Raw genomic sequence first — 8,744 nt, 5'->3', positions numbered from 1 at the left:
GAGACGGCACAGATTGCACAGTTCTTTTTTACATTTCTGTTTATGTGCATACACATTCATGTATACATAGAAACACAAACACATTTGTGTTTTTGTGAACGTGTGCCTGCATGTCTCGATGCATGTCTTGGTGTCTTGGTTTGTTTGTGTGTGCTTGTGTGTGTGTGTGTGTGTGTGTGTGTGTGTGTGTTAGATGAATGTGTGTTTGATAGGTGAAGTGTCTCCATGTATGTGTGTGCATCTGTTTATGAATGTGTGTGTTGGCTGGAGAGTTTGTGTGTGTGTGTGTGTGTGTGTGTGTGTGTGTGTGTGTGTGTGTGCGTGCGTGCGTGTGCGTGCGTGCGTGCGTGTGTGTGTGCGGGTGCCTGTGTGAGAGAGAGTGTCTGTTTGTGTATGTGTGCGTCAGTCAGTGTGGCGTGTCTGTGTTGCACTACCAAATGATCAGTCTGCTTTGAGGAGAAACTCAGATTTGTATGGTGCAGACTGCTACAGCTGTTCCTTTAATAGCCACATTCATAATCAGGCGACAGCGATTAACAGAGCAGCAGAGCTCGGCAACGCAATCGGGGGAGCGGATTTCTCCGTCGAAGAAACCCAGCACAGCTCCCTGAGAATAATGAGGTTAAAGATAATGATCGCTGTCGCGGTAAATAAAACACCAGCCCCCTTGCATCGCTTCTTTTGTTTTCCTCCCTGTGACAGACAAAACCTGACTGCTCTTCATCTTTCAGTCTCTACTGTCACCGACCGCCGCAGCGTTGCAATATCCTCCGTAAGCCTCGGAGGTGGACCTTCATATAGGACGCATTCCTGGAGATGAAGCGTCTTGTGTCAAGGGGGTCCTTAACGTCAATCGTAGACTGGTACAATTGGAGAAGACATTGAACAAAAAGATAAAATAACCAAAGAAAACGATACCAGATTAGACAACATACAAACGAACACACATGAACAAAGAACAAATTTATATGATACAAAATAATAAAACTTGCAAAATTAGGAGATACAACTCAAACTACGCATATTTAAAGATTGCCAGTTTAAGTAAGTGATAAAAGTAACAAAGTAATAAATATTACAAAGCATAATTATAGAGCCTTTGTGATATTATGGGCATGCACAGCTGATCCTTTGAGAAAAAGGCCAGGCATATGCAAGTGACAAGGTTATAAGCTCCCTCTGATTGGAATTATCTACCTGTAAATATCACATCCAAATAACTAAAATCTTCTTAGCTATTGATTTAGAGAATACAGAAGCCAAAGATCTGTGCTGTTTTGGTGTGTCGATTGATAATTAAAGAAAGAAGGAACCATTGACTGTTTTAAATAGTGAGGGTGATTGAAATATATACAGTTAAAAAAACTGCAGCCCATGTTGCTGTCGCATTTTATGACAGGAGTGGACAAGAAGAATTTCAAACGTTGTAAAATAATGAGTTATGAAAGTACCGCCAAGAACAAATCTGCATAGTGCATTATAAACTATATTGAGAGGAAGAAGATTAGTTTCAGAGCTTGATATACAACCTCCCCAATATCGGTATGATGAGTTCTAACGCAAGCAGAAGACAATACCCCACAGAAGACACCAATCCGCAAATATCTTGTACTTTTGCTTTGTAAAATGACATCCACATGGATATTTCATGATCCACAAAAAAAATGTTTAACTTGTGTCTTGCAAAGTGATATCCAAACTCACTTTAAGAAGAATTTGACAAAAAAAAACGTATGCATTAGCGGGTCTCGTAGTTTTGTCCGATGTGTCCCGCAGGCGATCTGTAGAATGTGGACGCGTACATACCATACCCCAATAGGTGGCGATCTAGAGGAAACGTGCATCTGAGGAACACAATATATCTCCAAGGCTATTTAAAATCTAGTATCTGCCGAAAAAACCCTTATCTTACTAAAAATTTTCATATTAAAATACAATTTTATATTTATACATTATTTACAACTTATGTATCAATCGCCGTCTGAAAAAAATGCATGGTCCAAAGGTAGAAGGTAGGAAAAAATAAGTCCCCCCAATTTCAAAGTCTCCACAACACCACTGGTGTTCAGAAGCCACTGCTATATGTTTTACCTATTATTTACAATAATAATAACACTCTTGTGACACCAAAGTACTTGCTGAACCTCCATGCAAAGGTTTTACCCTTAGGAGAACATGATTCACTTAGTATTGGCCTCCACTTCTGAAACGGCAAATATGTCAGTAGTGCAAACATTAGGAAAAGACGTTCTACTAATGTTTTGATAAGAGAAGAGTTTTTTATTTAAACTCTTCTTATCTGACCAAGACAGTAAAACAGCAGCTCTTAAATCAGCATGCCACCTTCTGGACAAAACGACGAGATCGACAAATACGTATAGACTCGTCATGTGTTCATTTCTGTTCTGAAAGACAAAAGTAAAAAATTATGTATTTTTAGATTGTGAAATATTTGTGCTGATATAATTTAGGAGGATTCTAAATTATTAAATTTAGAAAGAAATTTAAAAAAAGTATTAATTAAATCTAAATTAACTCACTGTGTTGTATCTGCATGTCGCCATCTACAGGTGTATGCTATGTGCATCCACATTTTACAGACCTTTTTATTTTACGAGTCAGCTGGGTTACAACTTGACCAAACTCAACAAGATCTAAAAATGAGTTTTTAAACTTGTTCTGAAAGTGTACCGCTAGAACACTTTAAAATTATGTTTTGAAAGTATTTTTGGATATCATCAAGACAAAACCTAAACAAATATTTTTGTGGATCGGGAAATAATTACACAAAGCACAATATTTGTGGATTGTGAATCATCGTCTGTTGGTTCTTACTGTATATGCAAGTCCAATATAAAGTTTTGCATCCCTATTTTGCAGAACAGCAGTGTGAAGAAAAATCCACAAACATAATTAAACAACTCTCAAGAGTCAGGCTATCCACAAAGATGTAAAAGTGAGTGTAGATAACATTTTACAAGACAGGGGATTTATTTTTGAAATATTTGTTCGGATATTATCTTACAAGACACACAAATGTGTATTTGTGGATCAGGAAATATCTGTGTGTGTATTATTTAATTATTTTATTTTTTTATTTGACGATCGGGGCACACACAACGTGAATTGCCTGCTGTGGGTTACAAATAAGAAATTCCAATAAGAAATTCCATACTCACTAACGAATGAGTGAGAAGCAGCTTCTGGATCGGTAAAGAATCCACATACCGAGTTTCATAATCTTCACAAAACAATTAATATGGCTTTTAGAGGAAAGTTTTCAAGGGGGTTTGGTGGCTTGGTGTGGTCAACTTCACTCAGCAATAACACACGAATAAGCTTTGGATTTGGAATCAAGTATCAAAAACTATTGTGTGAGATCCAGGATTATTGAGTAGTAAAGCATGACGTGACAGGCCAACAGAGTAACGTTAGTACTGGGACCCCCACCTAGTAGCACCCCTCCAAGGGTGGCGATGAAGCGTCCCAGGGCGTGGATGGGTACCCCATGTTTCCAGAGCCCCCCTGAGTGCTCCCTCCCTCCCTCTGAACGCCATCCCCCCTAGACTCCCCATCTTCCCCCCCCCTAGCCTCTCCTCATCTCCCCCCTAGCCTCTCCCCATCCCTCCCCCCCTGGTCGCCATGACTTCTGGGTAAGCCTAATCTCTTCACCCTGACAATGAAGCCTGATGGCTCACCGTTCTCCTGAGCGCTGGTGGCGGCCTACAGCTCACCCCGGATTCCCTTAGGAACCAAAATCATTTCTATTAGGGCTTTTCAGGATGTAGGTCATTGTAATTGTTTCCTACCTTTTTCCAACTTATCTGATTTCTTCAAGAGCATAAGCCTGAGCCCGGGGGAGCACGAAACAATGGAGGTTACATTTAGATGTTGAATATACATAGGCGCCTGAGAGGCGTACCTGCGCTATGATGGGATTGAAGTGATTTCCATCTCTGAACAGAGACAAAGGGACAATTCCGTCAGGGATTTCAAGGAATGTACCAGCCCAGGTTTACACAGGAGAAGACAGCGAGAGACAAAGGGAGGGGGAGGGAGACGAAGAAATAGAAGGCGAGAGACACAGATAGACGGAGATAGAGATTGAAGTAGAACATGAGGTGGGAGCCAGCACCAGCACCGGGGCCACTTAAAACCGTTTGCTGGAAGACACTTAATGGCAGCATTTGTATTCGACACCTTATCCAGGGAGCCACGGCACAGTCTGAGGAGAAAGAAAAAGGTCCTACTCTGTGGGAGGATGAGTGCACCGGCATCCTCGGGGCCACTGCGGTCCCTGGGTAGTTTTTATTTTCAGATGGAAACCAAAGTGAAAGTGGGATCCGGAGGGTTTGCTTTGTCCGCCTCGTGCTAATGTACGAGTGTCTGGTCCAGCCCCCTGCCAGACAACGCACACATTGACGCAGATACGGTTGTTTATTTAGTGCGTCTGTGTCTGCGAATGTATTTATTTAGGTGGAAGGAGAGGCTGCTTCGCTGCCTGACAGAGGGTATTGGAGTGATATAAAATGCTCATACGTTGGAAGGAGTGAGAGATAAATGAAAAGATATGGAAGAAAAGGACTGTAAATACTGTACAAATCGGACCAAATGTGAGGATAAAACTGGCAGGTTTGCACCGCAAGTGCAAAATTGTTTTTTCAAGCTGAATTTATACTTTCTCTTCCCCATCCATTCTCTGGAAACACCGTGCTCGTTTTGGTGTGCTTGTCACATGACTTCACAGAGATTAACAATCCACATGTTTCTTTCTCTTTTTCTTCCACACTATTCCACTTTTATGGGCGCTGCATCTTTCATCTCATCATCCCGCTGATGTATTCTCTTGTGTCTGATAATTGTTTATGAGGAGGTTAACCTCAGATGGCCGTTCGCTTCGGGCCATTTTTAAACTAATTTATGCTTCACCCCAGCGCGGCATCACACTCAGATGAGGATTTATCCCTCATGGTAATACAGGCTTCTGCAATTTTCTATGAAATCCCATTGAGGGGAAATGTTTTATACAGCCATATATCAGCAAAGTCTTTCTCACCTTAGCGTCAATGAGCTGGCCACGATTTGCCTCCCATTACCCATCGCTAATTCATAGGATGGATTTGCGATTCCCCCCAAGTTTTTCCTTGAGGTACATTTCATACATGGACGGGATTTTCGACTGAGTTATGAGTTGCGTTTTGCCAAAAGTCAGCAGTAACTCTGTCCCAATATAAAATAACATTTATAAGAGATGTTCTGTAAAGACCGAATGTATGAAATATGGCATATGAAGTATGCCTTCCCCCCCAACGCCAACAGACTTGGGAAATCTTCCCAAATTACATTTAATCTATAGCAGTGATGGATATTTCTGTTTTTATACTCTTCCTTTCAACACTGGAGTAGTTTTGACAAGTCATAGTGTCCTCAGAATGGCTCAAACCCCATTAGCTGACAATGTGTATTGAAACGACTCACTCAAGCAACTCATTCAGATTGCAAGATGAAAAGTTTGATTGGCACTTTGTCAACTAATATACTTCCCCCGTCTAGCACTCAGCTACGGGCAGGGTTCAAGTTATATCGCACAGTCATTTGCCACCTAATACCTTGATATCAGTTTCTGAGTTTGTGTGTGTTTCTAGAATCACACAAGCCATCAGACACACACAAATCAGCCTTCAGATGACTCAGCCGTAAACGTTTCTTGGTGGGAAGACGAGATAAAACATCCTTTCCGGATACCAACATTCCTCGATAAAGTGTTTGTGAAGGTTCATGAACAAAAACTTTAAGACCGACCAGTGAAGAAGACATTAAAATGCCCTTCTGAATGAATGATTCACTCGCAAAACTGAGTTCTTCTTTGGAAGAATATCTGCGTCACTTAACAGGGAACAAAGCCCCCTTTTGGTTCCTGCTTCCTGTTCCTGTGCTGCTCTAGCATAGGAGGACCGCTGGATCGCAGATCAATAACTAAAAGAAATGCAATCATGAATTAATTTTCTATCAGAGTAAATACATCGCAAAGTGCACTTTATATTCCACCGCAAGAACATTAAGCAGGCGTCTTGCTCCGGACATTTATGCCAAAACAACGTCGCGATCGCACGCCAGGGTCAGCGGCTGAAGCCTCAATCACCTCCGGGAGCCGTGAGCTGCTTCCAGAACAGACCGTACATCAAGAAAAGGGAGCGGGCCACAGGTGGGCCCCCTGGGGTAGAGAGGTGTGTCACCGCCGCCTCCTCATGTCCTGCCCATCATCCAGGGGCCGGGGCCCAGCCAGCGAGCGGGCCCCGGCCGCCCAGAGGTGGAGCTTGGGGGTAAGAACTCCAGCGGCACCGGGGTGGGGGGGGCCGGCCCGGGCATGCGAAATTGGCTGCGAGTTCAAAGAGATTCAGCGAGAGCGGGAGAGGAGTCAAGGAAAAGATCTCTCTCTCTCTCTCTCTCTCTCCCTCTCCCTCTCTCTCTGTATCTCTCTCCCTCTCCCTCTGTATCTCTCTCCCTCTCCCTCTGTATCTCTCTCTCTCCCTCCCTCCCTCCCTCCCTCCCTCTCCCTCTCTCTCTCTCTATCTCTCTGTATCTCTCTCTCTCTCCCTCTCTCTCTCTCTCTCTCTCTCTCTCTCTGTATCTCTCTCTCTCCCTCTCCCGCTCTCTCTCTCTCCCTCCCTCCCTCCCTCCCTCCCTCCCTCCCTCCCTCTCCCTCTCTCTCTCCCGCTCTCTCTCTCTCTCTCTCTCTGTATCTCTCTCTCTCTCCCTCCCTCTCCCTCTCTCTCTCTCCCTCTCCCTCTCTCTCTCTATCTCTCTGTATCTCTCTCTCTCTCTCTCTCTCTCTCTCTCTCTCTCTGTATCTTTCTCTCTCTCTCTCTCTCTCCCTCTCTCTCCCTCTCCCTCCCTCCCTCCCTCTCTCCCTCTCCCTCTCTCTCTCTCTCTCTCTCTCTCTCTCCCTCTCTCTCCCTCTACCTAATGACGACTCTATCTCCTTCCCGCTGCCCGGGAGCAGCCAGGAGGCCCAGAGCCCTGCAGCAGCGCGGTTCAGCAGCAGCCGCATGCTGGAACTTAAGCTATCCGCTCACGCACTTCCCCGCCTTTCATTTACCGCCCTCATTTGGCGGTTAGGCTTTAAATATGCACAAGCGGAATTATTTAGCAACGTCCGTCCACGGTGTGTGTGTGTGTGTGCGCGCCAGGGAAATGACAGACATTCATCCCTGCTAACATCAGAAAGGGGATGTTTGGGAGGAGTGTGTGTGTGTGTGTGTGTGTGTGTGAGGGGAGTGGGGGGGGGGGGGGGGGGTTTGGGCAGAATGTGACAGGTTTAGTTCGAGAGCGCCATGATTTGAGTGTGGGGTACATGTTTGTGTTTCCCTATAGCTGTCAAGTGGGTGTTGGTGTGAATGCGGTGTTTTGACAGACAGACAGCCAACCATCTAGATAGATAGACTGATAGGTTGACAAATAGCTTAAAGGTGCAATGTGTACGATTTCACCAAATGAGTCCTCCTCACCATTAGGGGCAGCATATTACCAGAGAGTTGTGGTGGACACCCCTTTGTAACAAACAAGGTACTGCTCGGATACACCCGATCTATAGTGTATCATCAGTGCTATGTTAGCTGGCTAACTAACACGTCCGGGCAGCGAAACTTTATCCTCTAATGTTGGGCGCAGCAATCCTCCCTTGAGGTACAAAATGGTGTGACGCAATGCTAAAGGCCTGCCCTAGCTGGGCTAGCTGCTAGCTTGAGTAGATATCCAGTCTTTGATTATTTCTTCGCATTCTGCTGATATTTGTTGTTCGTTTTTTTCATGTTGTTAAAATATTAATCATACACGTTGAGAGGGGGGCCATTTAGGTAAAATGAGTATCATCCTAAATATTATTTTGTTATTGTTATGCCGATGATTTGCCTAACAATACAGATGATCACAGCATCTGCTGCAGTGCATATGTTTTAGCACGTTGCGCATTTAACAGGCAGCAGAAGTAAGCACATGTTAAAATGAGTGAGGAGGCTTGTCGCCTTGTTCACCCAATTTAGAGTGTGATTAGATGTGGGTTAATGATTACTGGATGCTATTAGGGAATCACACCCACTACCCAGGGCTGCTGTCTGGAAGCTCTGCGGAGGAACAGGCCACAAATACACAAAGAAGAATTGGTGCCGAGACAGATGGCCTGTGTGTGATGATATTTGGGGTTTAACAAACAGAGTAATGCTGCTGCTGCACTATCCTTCAACTGGTGATACATAAAGGAAGAGGAACTGAACAACAACTGTCCGTCTTAAGGTGGAGAGATCGGGAGCTTCACTGCATCTTCCGACTCGCACTGCTATTGCCATCGTCCTTCTTGCCATTGTGGCTCGCCAATGCACAAATCAAGCCATTTGTGTCAGGGACAATTCTGACCAGACCTGACAGACTCTGGTGGGGATTGTGACTGTACCAAACAGACTGAGGTTGCAAGTCGCGGTGTCAAATATTATCTGGATCTTGAAGTGGATGTAATTCCTGAGGCAAATCTGATCAAATCTGAGCTTGTCAAAGTCTGGGCTCAGGATTTTTCTTTACCTGTCCGCAACGTTTAGACGATAGCTTTATAATCGTATGATCTTACGGAGTGAATACAAAAGCACCATCATTCTTCTCAGAGATTCAGCAAAGGGCATTCAGTATGTGAATTGCAACCAATAAAATGAATACATGTGTAGTTGATGAATCTCAGCAGCAATCTATATTCA

The sequence above is a fragment of the Pollachius pollachius genome, assembly GCF_949987615.1.
Source record: "Pollachius pollachius genome assembly, chromosome: 10".
Taxonomy (NCBI): Eukaryota; Metazoa; Chordata; class Actinopteri; order Gadiformes; family Gadidae; genus Pollachius; species Pollachius pollachius.
The sequence above is the reverse complement of the archived record's forward strand: the minus strand, read 5'-3'. Positions refer to the sequence as shown.